This window comes from Rhipicephalus sanguineus, chromosome 6 (genome assembly GCF_013339695.2).
Source record: "Rhipicephalus sanguineus isolate Rsan-2018 chromosome 6, BIME_Rsan_1.4, whole genome shotgun sequence".
NCBI lineage: Eukaryota > Metazoa > Arthropoda > Arachnida > Ixodida > Ixodidae > Rhipicephalus > Rhipicephalus sanguineus.
Window position 1 is genome coordinate 114,811,621 of NC_051181.1, and position 6,601 is coordinate 114,818,221.

At 45.9% G+C, this 6,601-nt stretch overlaps 1 protein-coding gene across 1 annotated transcript in view; it reads right to left on the bottom strand.

Annotated features, from left to right (window-relative positions):
• Positions 1 to 6,273, bottom strand: part of LOC119396207 (metabotropic glutamate receptor 5) — a 410,873-nt gene extending 404,600 nt beyond the window's left edge. The window contains exon 1 of the mRNA XM_037663306.2: positions 5,765 to 6,273. The gene's annotated coding sequence lies outside the window, so the exon portion shown is untranslated. The remainder of the gene's footprint in view (positions 1 to 5,764) is intronic.
• Between the last annotated feature and the right edge of the window lie 328 nt (positions 6,274 to 6,601).

Here is a 6,601-nt window from a genome sequence, read left to right on the forward strand (position 1 = left end):
ACAAAGATCACTTAAGAACGAAAATATCTGTGGGTTCGAGCTTACGTTTCTTGCGTTCTTTATCCGGAAGAGCACGCTACAAAACGTGCCATTTAATACATATACCCTTAACTACGCATGACAAGAAAGAGTAATCGAATGTCTAGATAATAATTTCTGGGGTTTTGCGTGTCAAAGCAACGATATAATCATGAAACGCCCTATCGGCGAACTCTGGATTGATTTTGACCACATGGGGTTCTTTAAACGAAATATATTGATAAATACAATAAAACTTAAATGGTGAACGAAAAATAGTGATAATTATAAGCAAGGAAATCAAGACCTAAAGCAGTTTGCTTGGCTAGTTGGAATACTGAACTTTGATGCATTTCCAGCTGTTACGCGAAACTGGAAGAAAACACGCAGACACGCAAAGAAATAGGGATAGCATGAACGCTCAGAGTTCTTACTGTCCCTTTTTCTATTTCGTCAGGTCACGGGATCGAATCCCGGCCGCGGCGGTCACATTTTTGATACAGCCGAAAATGCTCGAGGCCTGTGTACTTAGATTCAGGTGCACGTTAAAGAACCCCAGGTGGTCGAAATTTCCGGAGCCCTTCACTACGGCGTCCCTCGTATAATCATATCGTGGTTTTGGGACGTTAAACCCCAACAATTATTGTTATTTCGCGTAAGCGCTGGAAATTTTGCATCAAAGGAAATCAAGAATTGGCTGCCGCCGTCATGATGGACAGACTGGTTCACGTAATTTCTGGCGCAAACTTGCTTCGGTGGGCAAATATTTTTAAAAAATTCTGCTATTCCATCGCCGTAGTTGCAACCAGGTGAAAATGGTTGATTACGTAGTTGCACGTCACAAGCCTCGTGCTATGAGAACAACGTACGCTTTGTTTGCTTGCAGTAAAAGTAATAACGCTCGGTGTTGAACTGAGTGTAAATCAAATTCAGCCGCGTTGCTAAGCATGTCAAGTCAGTGTTACCGCTAAAAGTATTATAAGCGTACGGTCACGGACAAATGTAATACGAACGAGTTAGTATTAACTAGAGCACGTTATTTCGTTCTTGTTATCGCTGGCATACACGCTTAATGTCGGAACAACTTCGGCTTGCATGCCTAGTTTGAGGCCTATGCTATACCTGGCAACCTTATTAGTAAGCAACGCCCCATAGCCGCTTGCGCTTTTAGGCAGCGCTATTGTCATGCCTTTGTAGTGTCGTTACAGACTCTCTTCTTCTCTTCCATTCTTTCGCACCCCTTTTCCCCTTCCCAAGTAGAGGGTAGCAAACCTTAGTTCTTCCTGGTTAACCTCCCTGTCGTTCCTCCACCTTTCTCTCTCTTTCTCGCACATGTTAGCTGCGCGAGATATTGCTCTGTAGATATCGCTCGCGTTTCACTTGTACTTTCATATGAAAGTCTATGAAAAAAAAATTCACTTGTACATCACTGTACATCTGTCAGGCAGCAAGCAGAGCTCAATCACTTGGAAAATGGATTAATTTACATAATATAAACAAGCTGTTTGACCTGCATTCCAGCTTGGGCGCTTAGAACTCGGTGAAGTGCTTCTTGAATACGTATAACGCATGGTTTTAACTATAAGGTTATCTAGATGAACTTTACCACTATAACTGCAGCGTTCAACAGGCTCCTCATCAGTGTTCCTACCGAGGAGCAAGAGCCGAGCAGAAAAGGACACGTTAATTACATAGCTGACAATAAGCCACCTTTGGACCATATGGACATGGATAAACTGTGTTACTGAAGCTTGGTCGCAATTGGTTAATCTCTTCTGTGCTATCGACTTAAGGTAGCCTTTCAGACAGGCCCGTAGCCAGGAATTTTTTTCGGGGGGGCACTTGCTGGAAGCCTTGACTATTTGAGAAAAACGCCTATTTTCATGATTTATTTTCGATAACACACCATGTGTCATCAAAATTTAGGGGGGGGGGGCTGCCCCCCCCCCCTCCTCCCTCTCTACGGGCCTGCTTTCAGAGCATGCTAGGAGGGCCGCAATTTCGCAGTGATGCCTATCGCTCGATTCTACGACACCCTAATCGTAAAACGTTCGTTACCAGGTGCTTTCCGAGATAACGCTAGGGGAGGGTCGCTTTTACCGCTGACAAAACGCGAAAATAGCGTTAAAAAAAAAGCCATCGCTACAACGTTGCGGTCCGTATAAAAGTCAGGCCTGGAGTCTTTATCATACGAAGTAGTCGGTGGACTATGTCGAAATACTGTACGTCACGCGCAGTTACTTGAATGCATGTGATATACCGTACTTTCAAGTCACTCGAACAGACTTCCGTTGAAAAGAAGTTTCCAAAAGAAATGTTCTCCAAGCCCTTTTGCCTCGTCAAAAATATAATGTCCCGTGTTCTACATGTAACTACAGCACGTGCCTTATTACGCATGCGAGTGCCGAATCTCTTCATCTCTTCGATGTACATGTTCACCGGATATCAGGGTACATATTTAATTAGTATCTAATCCCTCAGATTAATTTATATCTGATTATCTTCCCTAGACTTCATTCCGGTCGAATTTCCTTCATAGCGTCGGCAAAATGTTTGCGTTACACACAGCTGGACACTAATGAAGCATTTCTTTTAAGGTCGGACGGTATTCGCTTTTAAAGCTCAGCAGAACCCACTACGCTAGGTTTGTATTTCGCAGGAGAAGAAAATTAATCGAAAACGAAAAAAAACGTTTTCTATTATTGCGATTAACGAACTTCATTGGTTCGAGCTTTCAATTCGCGTGTGTACGGAAATGTCAGAATGTACAGGGGTGGCGGAAAGAAACGCTAACAGCGCGGCGCGCTGTTTTCATCATGCTCGGACCTCGGTGGCAATAAAAAGATGCTAGAGTGGTTCTTGATTGTATCATGGATGACTCTAGTGGTTCTTTATTGACGTCCAGGATACAACCGCTTGAAAAAATGCGAAACAGCAGAGAATGTAGATGCCACTCTGTTCGCGTTTCTTTCTCCCCCCCCCCCCCCCCCCCACTGCACATTTTAAGCGCTAAATCATTACTCGTAAAGCTTTTTTTGTTTTCTTTTTCTTATCTTACATTTCTCCTTTTCATTTCCCACTAGCAGGGCTGCAAGCAGGGTGCCACCATGACTAGCCTCCTGCCTTTCTTTCGCTCAAATTTTCGTTTATTTCTTCTTATTACTTCGTTGCTATTTTATGTTGCGCTGAAAAAAAGGAAATTTCTGCACCCTAATATTCGACTGTGGAGTCATTACTTAGCTATTCTCGTCTATCCATCCAGTGTAGAACGGACGTCAGTGTTTCATGGGAGGGTTATCAGGTAGAGAATAATACGTTTTTTTTTAACTAAGCAAACTGTGCTTACGTTTAAATGTAATTACGTACCTCGCGTTCAGAGACGAGGGAGTGGTTGCTTTCTCGCCTTCGCTACCCTTCCTACAGGCAACATCTTCTCCTCGCCACTTATTTCTTGAAAGCACGTGTACAATGCCAGCACTAAGCGTGGAGACTATCAGGATTTCGCGCTTGTCGGCTACGCGCTGTTATCTCCGCTTGCGCAGTCCAAAACACACGAAATGAAGGGAAATCAGTTGATCGCGCACGATAGTCATGCGAGACAAGCAAGAGCAAGTGGGCCACTGCATGGCAAAGTGGGGTAGGAGACAATTCACAACTGATATTTCGCGGGTATGTACCAATCGAGAGTATCTACCGTAATGATGTCACGAAGTGCGCCAGAAAGACGAGAAATGCCGGGAGAAAATAACACGCTCGTTTTCTTTCTTTTTTTTTTTCATTTTCAGAGGCTGGTGAGGAGCCCTTTATAGATGTACTAGCATATACATAATAATATCTGGGGTTTAACGTCCCAAAACCACGATATGATTATGAGGGACGTCGTAGTGGGGGGCTCCGGAAATTTCGACCACCTGGGGTTCTTTAACGTGCACCTAAATCTGAGTACACGGGCCTCAAACATTTTCCCCTCCATCGAAAATGCAGCCGCCGCGGCCGGGAAGGCTAGCATATACAGCTAACGACAACTATTCCAGGCTCTATGTGCGCAACTGGGAGCGTCAAGATAAAACATATCTAAAAAAAACCACTGCTGAATATAATTCAAAAACGGCAGAAGATCAGGAGAAGATGGACGCTTGAAGAGATGAATAATCTTGACGACGTTTCGATAAATGCTCTTGTCTTCTTCATGTTGCCGCCTTGAAGCAGACAAACCTGCTTGTCGAAACGTCGGCTCCAGCGACAGCTGGTGTGGATGTATGGGACTCAGACCATCTATGGGACTCAGACCAGATGGGACTCAGACCATCTCGCGTACATCGTGAAACGTTTCTAGTTTTTTTCTACAATGATACGTATAAAGTGTTTTAGTAGAACGAGTTTGGAATTTATACGGCTGAGCGCTCGCTCCCTGCGTTCGTGTGTCGACGCGTAATGTGTTCATCGCTATCGTTGCTTCATCGCTACATCGTATGGCCACGAATAGGTGTTCTCCCAAGCACGCTAAACATAAAACGACTGACCTACTTACGCCTGACGCTTCTGCCAGAAACTTACTGCACAGAAGCGTCCACACTCCCTAAACTTGACAAAGCTCACTGAAGAATTAATTTGAGAATTCTACATCCGTTCTGCAGCTGTAAGCTTCTCGCTACTTCGAAGACGCAACTAACGCGAATAAGGTATCGATGAACAGGATAGACGGACATTTATGGGGGATACAAAGTTCCTAAGCAAGGATAAAAAACAGGTTCCAAGCCCTACGGGACAGTACCGTTTCATTTAATTTCCTTTACTCATGCGAAAAGAGAAACAGATCTTTAAAGAGAAATGCTGTGTATTTGAAGATATATGCGGGGAATACGTCATGTTGTCTTTCCGCCTGAACCCGGGGCGAGCATGATGAAACGCGCGATTGGCTGGATCCTCGCGTAATATTTATCTACCACTAATAACCAGCCTGTCCTCACAAGTTTTACCATAGTGACCATCGCTCTGCAAATACGGGCTCTTATCTGCAAACATCAGCTTTCCTTTCCCACGTTTCTTTATTGCAGTTTTAACATTTTAGCGACAGAGGTGTACAAATCCCAAACAAAAGTAGTGCAGCCACGCATTTGGTGTTGAAACTTTGTATCTGAATAGCCAGGACTTATTTACACTACGGCTGACGATAACGACAGAAGAAACTGCGCCCGCCCGCATCTTCTCGTCCAACTGCCTAAGCTTCGGTGATGTTTCGCTGATAGACTTGCCCAGCGCGAATGTATTTGCTTTGATTACCTATACTTTTGCATTGATTACCTACACTTTTGATTACTGTATCTTACCAGTGCGGTATATGCGCCTAACAAGTACTGGGAGGAAATGGACCGGCACTGAAAGCGCACTTCTTTCAATGTGTTTTCGCCCTTTTACACAACAAGCCCAAGAACAATAAACGCCCTTCCACTTTGTAGGTTACGAAAGACTTGTGGCATCACAAATAGAAAGATCACTGACCTCTGCGTGCGCTCGAGGAAGCAGTTAGTGGCCTTCCCAATTAACCGAAAAAATTTATCAACGCAGCTCAACGCGATTGCCTTTAGTTTCTTCTAAAGCGTTGTTTTCGTTGAAAGTGCCAACGATTCCTGGATTACTTCACAGGCAGATTCCGTAGCGTGTCTGCCTACTTTACGCGCATTGTACAAGCACACGCGCGCGCACGCATACCAATTCGAGCACCGCATGCGCGAGCGCGTCTTACCTGCCAACGGGCTGCTCGAATGCGATAATCCCTCGGTCTTCTTATCACCGTCGTCGATCGGGACAAAGCCGAAGAAAAATTGAGTCACTCGGAACTCGGAGCACAGAGGAGGATAGACGGCGGCATCGGAACAGTGGGGCCGAGATCGTCAACTAACTATCACAAGACTCTCGGGTCGGGGCAACACATGGTCCGAACGAGTGCGGTCGTCGCACCCACGTCCGTACACCCTCGTCACGTCCGACGTTCGTGCTTTCTTTTGTTGTTGTTTTCTTTTGGTTAAGAAACTCGATCCTTCACAGTAGGCGCACAACGGCGCTGAACACTTCTACTCAACTGGTGGGCTCGTGGCGGTAGCGAGCGAAGATCCTGGTAGTGCACGCCACGGAGGGAGTAAAGAGTGAAAAAAACAGCCAGGTGAGGGGGCGGGCGGCGACGGTGCGTGTGCCGTCGATGATGTGAAGCCCGGGCCTCCGCGATCTCTGCCCGCTCGCGGCTTGAAACAACGCGGCGGCGAAAAAGGAAGCCGGATTGGAAGAGGGTGCGCCGACGCCAACGCCGCCGAGCGACGCAAGGACGTGAGCGGGATCCGAGCGGGCGCGCGCCTTCGTAGGTGGCGCCACGCTGCGGGAGGCGGAGAAAGCGGGGTTTGGCGGATGCCGGTGTCGTAAAAGAAACGACGGGCATCGCGCAATATCTGAGCAGAACGGGGCTGTCCTGCTAACAGTGTAAGATTTTTTTTTAATTGAAATGAAAAATAAATAAAGGAGTTGCTGTTACCATAGCTTGGGGACGGCTACCTTTTTCCACTTGGCTGTTAGGGTAAAAAAAAGAAAC